Source organism: Patella vulgata, chromosome 1 (assembly GCF_932274485.2).
Source record: "Patella vulgata chromosome 1, xgPatVulg1.2, whole genome shotgun sequence".
NCBI classification, from domain to species: Eukaryota; Metazoa; Mollusca; class Gastropoda; family Patellidae; genus Patella; species Patella vulgata.
This window is the reverse complement of record NC_065879.2, coordinates 40,075,175-40,081,979: the sequence shown is the minus strand read 5'-3', so window position 1 is coordinate 40,081,979 and position 6,805 is coordinate 40,075,175.

Below are 6,805 nucleotides of genomic sequence, written 5' to 3'. Positions count from 1 at the left end.
TCAGCTATTTTTGAACTGTTATAGCAAGAATGGCCAACTCTCTATTAAAATCTCCCATAATGTATCTTTAAAGGAGGCAAGTCGCTAACTCGGTATCATCTACAGAATCGCGTGTCAGAAAGCTTTCGAGTGTCATTAGTAATGAAGCAATAATACAGGAGAATACTATCGGTGTAGACTGGAATAACCAGACACCAAAGACTGCCATTCAGTTTTGACTCTTCGCGTATATCGCCCAACATAACTGATCAGAAATCAGTAAAAACAGAAACGATTGAATGTGTAAATCAGTTCATATACATTCAAATTACTTTATTAAATGCGCGGCGATCCATTTATGTCCATTTTTAGGTTCCAAATATTAGCTCCGAATTAATAAACCCACACATACCATTCTTACGCCAATTGCGGAACCTCTGTCGACTGAATTCGATTCCCCGGTTGTGCGTGTCAAGGAGTAAGGTCGCCTGTCCAACCTCGTGGGTTTTCTCCGGGTCCCCACGTTTCCTCCCACTGCGAATTATTGAAATAAAATTGAAACATATGTTAGTCCCGAAATGACCTAGACGTTAAATTACCGCTAAATAACGATGTGAGTGCATGGAATGAAAATGAAAATAACGCATATCTACACTTGCGTACATTCTGCGGTTTTGAGATGCACGCTTATATATTTATATATATATATATATATTATGCTGGCTAGCTGTAACGATCGGATTTATTTGTGTGTTTTTAGACCAGTGAAATGACCAAAATAAATTTAAACGTGGCTTAATATCGCCACACGATAATTTTAATTGGCATTAAAAATAAACTACAAATATAACAGTTATTGGTATTCAATTAAGAGCTGAGAACTTTCCTTTTCATGAATTATATATAGACAAAAAGTAGAGCGATATTTATTAAACGTGGGCGCCCACTTATTTATGTAGCGATAATAGCGTCTGTGGATCTGTTAAAGAGGTAAAGAAATTGTAAATAACGCACTTGTATTACCTGAAGCGTCAAATCACCTATCGACGTTTCAATTCTAACCCGAACCATTACTCTTTGTATTTTACCGTTCTGTTTGTGTTTTGGATTCTATTGTATTGATTGTAGCTATATTGTTTTCTTATATCTTATTGTAATGTAGCTTGATTGACGAGGTTTAGCAAGTTTAATATATATCTCTTTTGTTCTAGAGTGTCGATATTATGTTCTAAATTGGTATATCAATACACTTTAGAAACTCATCAGGCGATCATACCTCTCAGCCATATGCTTTTTGATCTTAAAGTCTTCCTATCCATGCATAGATAAGGTGAGTCATACGTCATACATGCTGAGTTATAAGATTAATATAAACAATTCAGGTGAAATGAAATGAAATGAAATGGAGTTTAACGTCCTACTGTTCTGCTCCGACTGGGATAATGAAGACGGGCATACGCCATACATTGTGCAATGAGGGAAATTTTGCCCGGGCAGCGGCACTACGGCATACTCTTATGTGCACGCCAATGTCTACACGGGACGTCGGTTTTTCGTCCAATCCGAACGACTAGACACCTGTCTTTGACAAACCCTCCGTCCTGCACCACTGACGAGGTGAAGCCACGTCGGAGACAATCCAGGTGAGAAAGTGAACTAGGTACTTAAACAGGTACACAAATATAATTAGGAATCCAAAAAACAAACAAATGCGACAGCATAATATATTTGTATACATAATCAGGGGAGATCGAGCCTAGTGCGACCTTTTTCGACATGAATAAAATTACATGTAATGTCTCAGGTTTACATGCTATGTCAGGTTCATTAGTGGAAAACAAATACCCAGACAATTAGGACTGAAAAACCCTTGAATAACGAAAATTTCGCATTTTTCGAATTCTAAAATGTGTATCAACAAAATAGCCGAAGAATAGATGTTTTCATATTCCACCGTTTAGCAATTATTTAGCAATATAAGATACCGTTGCCTGCCTCGAAGTGGTTGATCTTACTTTCTCACAAAGCAGCACATCTCGGTGATTCGGGCGCTATCAAACGGATTTTAGTTCGATTTTGGGCCCCTTATAAATGAACAAATTATTATGGAAATATTATTACGTAAGACGAATTGTGTTTATTTGCGATTTATAACTATGACCAGGAAACGGATACTTAAAGATACATTATGGGAGATTTTAATAAAGAGTTGGCCATTCGTGCTATAACAGTTCAAAAATAGATGATGGAAGAAGAATATATTCAAAATTTCAGTCAAATTACTTTATTCTGAACAAAGTTATCACCATTGTAATTTTTGACTAAAAATAGGAGTCAACTCTCTCTTCGCCGTCTCCGAGAATGGCCGGTCGTTTGATTGACGGGCGTTAACTCCACCTACATAATCTCGATTATCATGTAACGTTTTCAATGGTTGCGGTACCGTTAGCATATTCGGTTTGAGACGGGGTTGCAATTCAATTCGTATCACATTTATTTTTGCTACAAACTAAAGATAAGACTTAAAATATATAGATAAGAAGCGAAAGTTTGAAAAGAATGGACCAAATCAATGAGGCATAATTATAGCCGACTTCTTGTTAGCCTGCGTGTACTCTTGTACTGTAACTGGTAGGCCTACGTAACTCCCGAAGCAGACAGATACTGAGGTAGGAAACAGTGATCCAATGGGGCTACAATTAAACTGGGGTGATGTTAGCTGCGATGTTTATCAATTTCCATAATTTTGCTGTAAACGCAAGTGACAAAAGAGCGTATAATACCGACATCCAAACTCTCATTTTAACCACAACTAAACATAATATCAAGGTCGTATATATCGAACTTTCAATCAAATTGACTGACATGCCGCCTCGCTCAACAGCAGCCTCGCTTCGCACACTCTATCATTTAGCCTGGATCTAAAATTTCCGGGAGTTTGACGTCAACGTAACGTTAATCTCCGCTTACGACGCCATTTAAAAATTTAATCAATCAATGAAATCCTGTTTAAACCCAAGCCGAATCCAAGCCATCCGTGGGTCTACAGAGTTGATTGTGTGCTTGTTGTGTAAATAAAGATCTAATTTATAATTTCTATGACATCCGAAGCCTAAATAAAGACTTGCAATAATCAGACTTAGCTCTTGCATAATGTATGTTTAAGGGATGCATTTAAAAGTCGGAAAGTATCTGGCCAAAAGGGGTTTTGATACTAGCCACGTCCGCTCTTCTTCTGCCAATACATGTACATCCAGAAGCAGAATATTCGTGTCTTCATTCTTTGAATGACTTGAATATGCAAATTATGTGGGACCGCGACAAAAATAAATGTTCAAAAATAAATGACGCGCGTTTAATAATACGCTACAATATTATTGTTTAGCATGTTTAACATATTTAGCATGTCGGGTTGAAAGCCGGATGTGTAGAAATGTATCTTGTCAGTAAATGAAAATGGAATTAGAATCACATCTTATTGTCATTCCGTTCATTTATAATAACATCTAGAACATGTTAAAGAACACTTTCTTGGCCGTATGTGATGGCGTTCAACAGGGCTCTGTCCTCGTGTAACTTATCTTTAATAGGCATGTTATTCGAATGTTAGATTGTTTAAGATAATACGAGTTTGGATTTTACGGATCCATAATATGCATGTGTTGTTTTCCTAAATAAAGACCTCGCTATAGATTTGGTTCGTATCTTTCAATCCGCTATAACTGAAACACTTACACTTTCTACTTTTGGCCGACAGTAAAGGAAGTTTGCGAGCATACACACTTTTTAAAATGGCTGTAAATTTGAAAGACTTATCGATAATATTTTGGCGCTAATTAAACTTGTGTACGTTCTTCGCTCAATGAAATGTAGATTGAATAGAATTTTTCACTGGCAGCACTTTATGTGTTCCATTATCTTGCAAGTTTTTTTTTCTTATCTCCGGAAGGTATAAAAAACAAAACAATAAAAAACAACCTTTGGATTTGATTAGATAACTAGTTACGCTATTAAATAACCCTACATATCTGCGTTCATGTACCCTATAACGTAGCAGTACAGCAAGATTCTTGCGAAGTACACATTCACAAATAGAATGTGACTTAATGTGTTTCATAAAGAGTTAAAGGTGCAGCTATAGCTAGACACCCGGAATTAAAATATAAATTCCAAATAATTGTAGGTTTTGGGAAGTCATTAATTACTTAATTTATTTGTGCGACGTTTCGAAGAGCATTCTCTCAACGTTTTATAAGTAAGTGGTCTTCGACACGTTTGTGTTATGGTTTATTGCTCTAACCATTTCTTATCTTCAAGATAGCCCTATTGTTGTTTGAAGGTAAAAATAGGCTTCATAAAAAATGTAACTTGCACTGAAAAAAATTGGGAAAAATACTGAAAAGTCAGACAATGTTTCATAGAGCACAAGACGTACGCCAGATAAAACCACCAAAAAACAGACAGAAAAAATCCAACGGACCGCTTCAATAAGTGGAAAGAGGTGGTATTTAGAGCTAATACAGATAAAATGGATGACATTTGTTCTGCCTTTGTAGTTTCCGATGCCCTTTTTGCCTAGTTTACAACGAGAAAAAAAAAATAATAATGATTTAATATATATACGAGCATGAATCTATATAAACTAATAATGTGATCATTTTTTTTTAAATGTTCAAACTGAAATGTACGTACAATTTGATTCAATTAGATAAACATTTTGTCAGATTCATTATTGTATATTATGTAAGTAAGACCATGACTAGCAACCCAGGTCTTACATTCGCTCCCAATTTTGACCAAGAACGTTCCTCGGGGTATTCCGGTGGGGTTCCCCCCATGTTTCATTTCATTTCATTTAATTTCAGTTCATGCATGTCATTTTTTAAAATGAGTTCTCTTGCTATTTGTTCTAGGATTTTTGATAATTATCAGGTGAATCTTGTGTGATTCGGAAATGGAACATTAAAAAATGTTATTTATTCGTTATTTCATTTTTTAAATGAGTTCCCTAGCTACCTGTACTTGGATTATTTGATTTGATAATTATTAGGTGCATCTAGTGTGATTCAGAATACGGCATATTATAAAATGGTATTACATTTATTCGCTTGCTGAATGTTATACAATCCACAGTAATATGGTAACGCATTGAAAACAAAAATATATATAAAATAAAAAAATAAAAAATAGTGGCTCGTCTCCGAATTATGTCTTTTGGAGTTATCCCCCTTAGTGTGACAAGTCAGTCAGACGATTAACAATAGGGCTACTCCGAATGAACCTTCCGGAATTAAATTCTCTCAATTCCAGAAATGGTGTCAATCGAGTGAAAAGGGGAATTTCGAAGTACAACGCATCTCAATCACTTATGACAGCTGAAACATGTGTTACTTAAAATACCTCACGATTTTACACCACCTCAGCTGGCAGAACTGTGACAGGGCTGAATTCAGTATCACTTGATTGCAATTCTGTCAATTCAGGACGTTCCGGCAATCGAGCACCCCGATGGACTGTTCAATAATATTTCATCGCTCCAGAATTAAATATCCCCGCATATATCCCTTTTGTTATATCTGAACATATCTGAACGTGGTTATTTTGTCTGAACGTGATTATTTTGTCTAATTATGGTATATACGGGACCTCGGGTTTTCGTGCCATCCGAACGACTAGACAGCGGTCCTTGTCAGGCCCTCCGTTCTGCAATAATATTTTTAATTTAAAAGGGTGAAAATCTAGGTCAGTATGTATGGACCTTTCGGACACATTAAGCCCTTCATGACAAAACAATAAATGAATAACAAATACAACAACGGTTATCAATTGAGATGAACATTAAACATAATGGTTTACATATGGATCTTGCATCAATTATATACCATGTGGTGCATGTATTACGGGTGGTTTTAGTAAGATGATGGTTTCGGTTTGACGTAATTATTATCAGCTATTTTAGAAAAATAGTTGTTAATAGACTCACAATTAATCAGAATTAGATTTAGTGGTGTCAGTTACATTATTAATTGTCTAAAAAATTTGTTTTGAATTTAATGAGTTTCAGATTAAATTTTTCAATTTATATTAACAATTTCATTTTAACAGTTACATTATTAATTGTCTTTCAGATTAAATTTTTCAATCTGTTTCTACTTTCTTTTATTCAATGTGGTAGACGCGTTATTTTAACAATTTCATCAGAAAGCCATATTGGTTTTGAGCCAGTTTTAACCCGTCTATCCCTGAATAGAGCATGGTTAGTAAACATACATTACGCAAGAGATAAATCTGCCTATTGCAGGCCTTTCTTTAGGACTGAAATGTTATCTAAATTATTAATTAGACATTAATTAACGTATCCAGACCATAATCAACTCTCGATGTCATCGCTAGCCTGCAATATTTACTGGATTAGGATCCGATTTGCTGCTCAACTTTCATTCATGATTTAACCATGAAATGGATAATCGAGACTTTGTTTTTATCGTACCGACTAGGCCGAAAATTCAATCGCTAAATTCTCGATTCAGAGTGGATCAATTTGACTGAAATTTTCACCAAATTCCATTTACATTATCTAGTTTTAACTATTATAGTGAGAACTGTCAGCTCTTTATCTAATGGTCCATAATGTATCTTTAATGACAGGAAGAACTGTATTATACCACATTTAAAGAGAAATATTTTGATCACAAACACTGTAAACATTATTAAAAGGAGCAGAATTTAATTACTGGGCTATATACAATGTTATAGTAGGCCAGTACTATCAGAAAAAACCCATTTTGCTCCAGGATAAGGAAATGTAAAATATATTTGCTTTGAC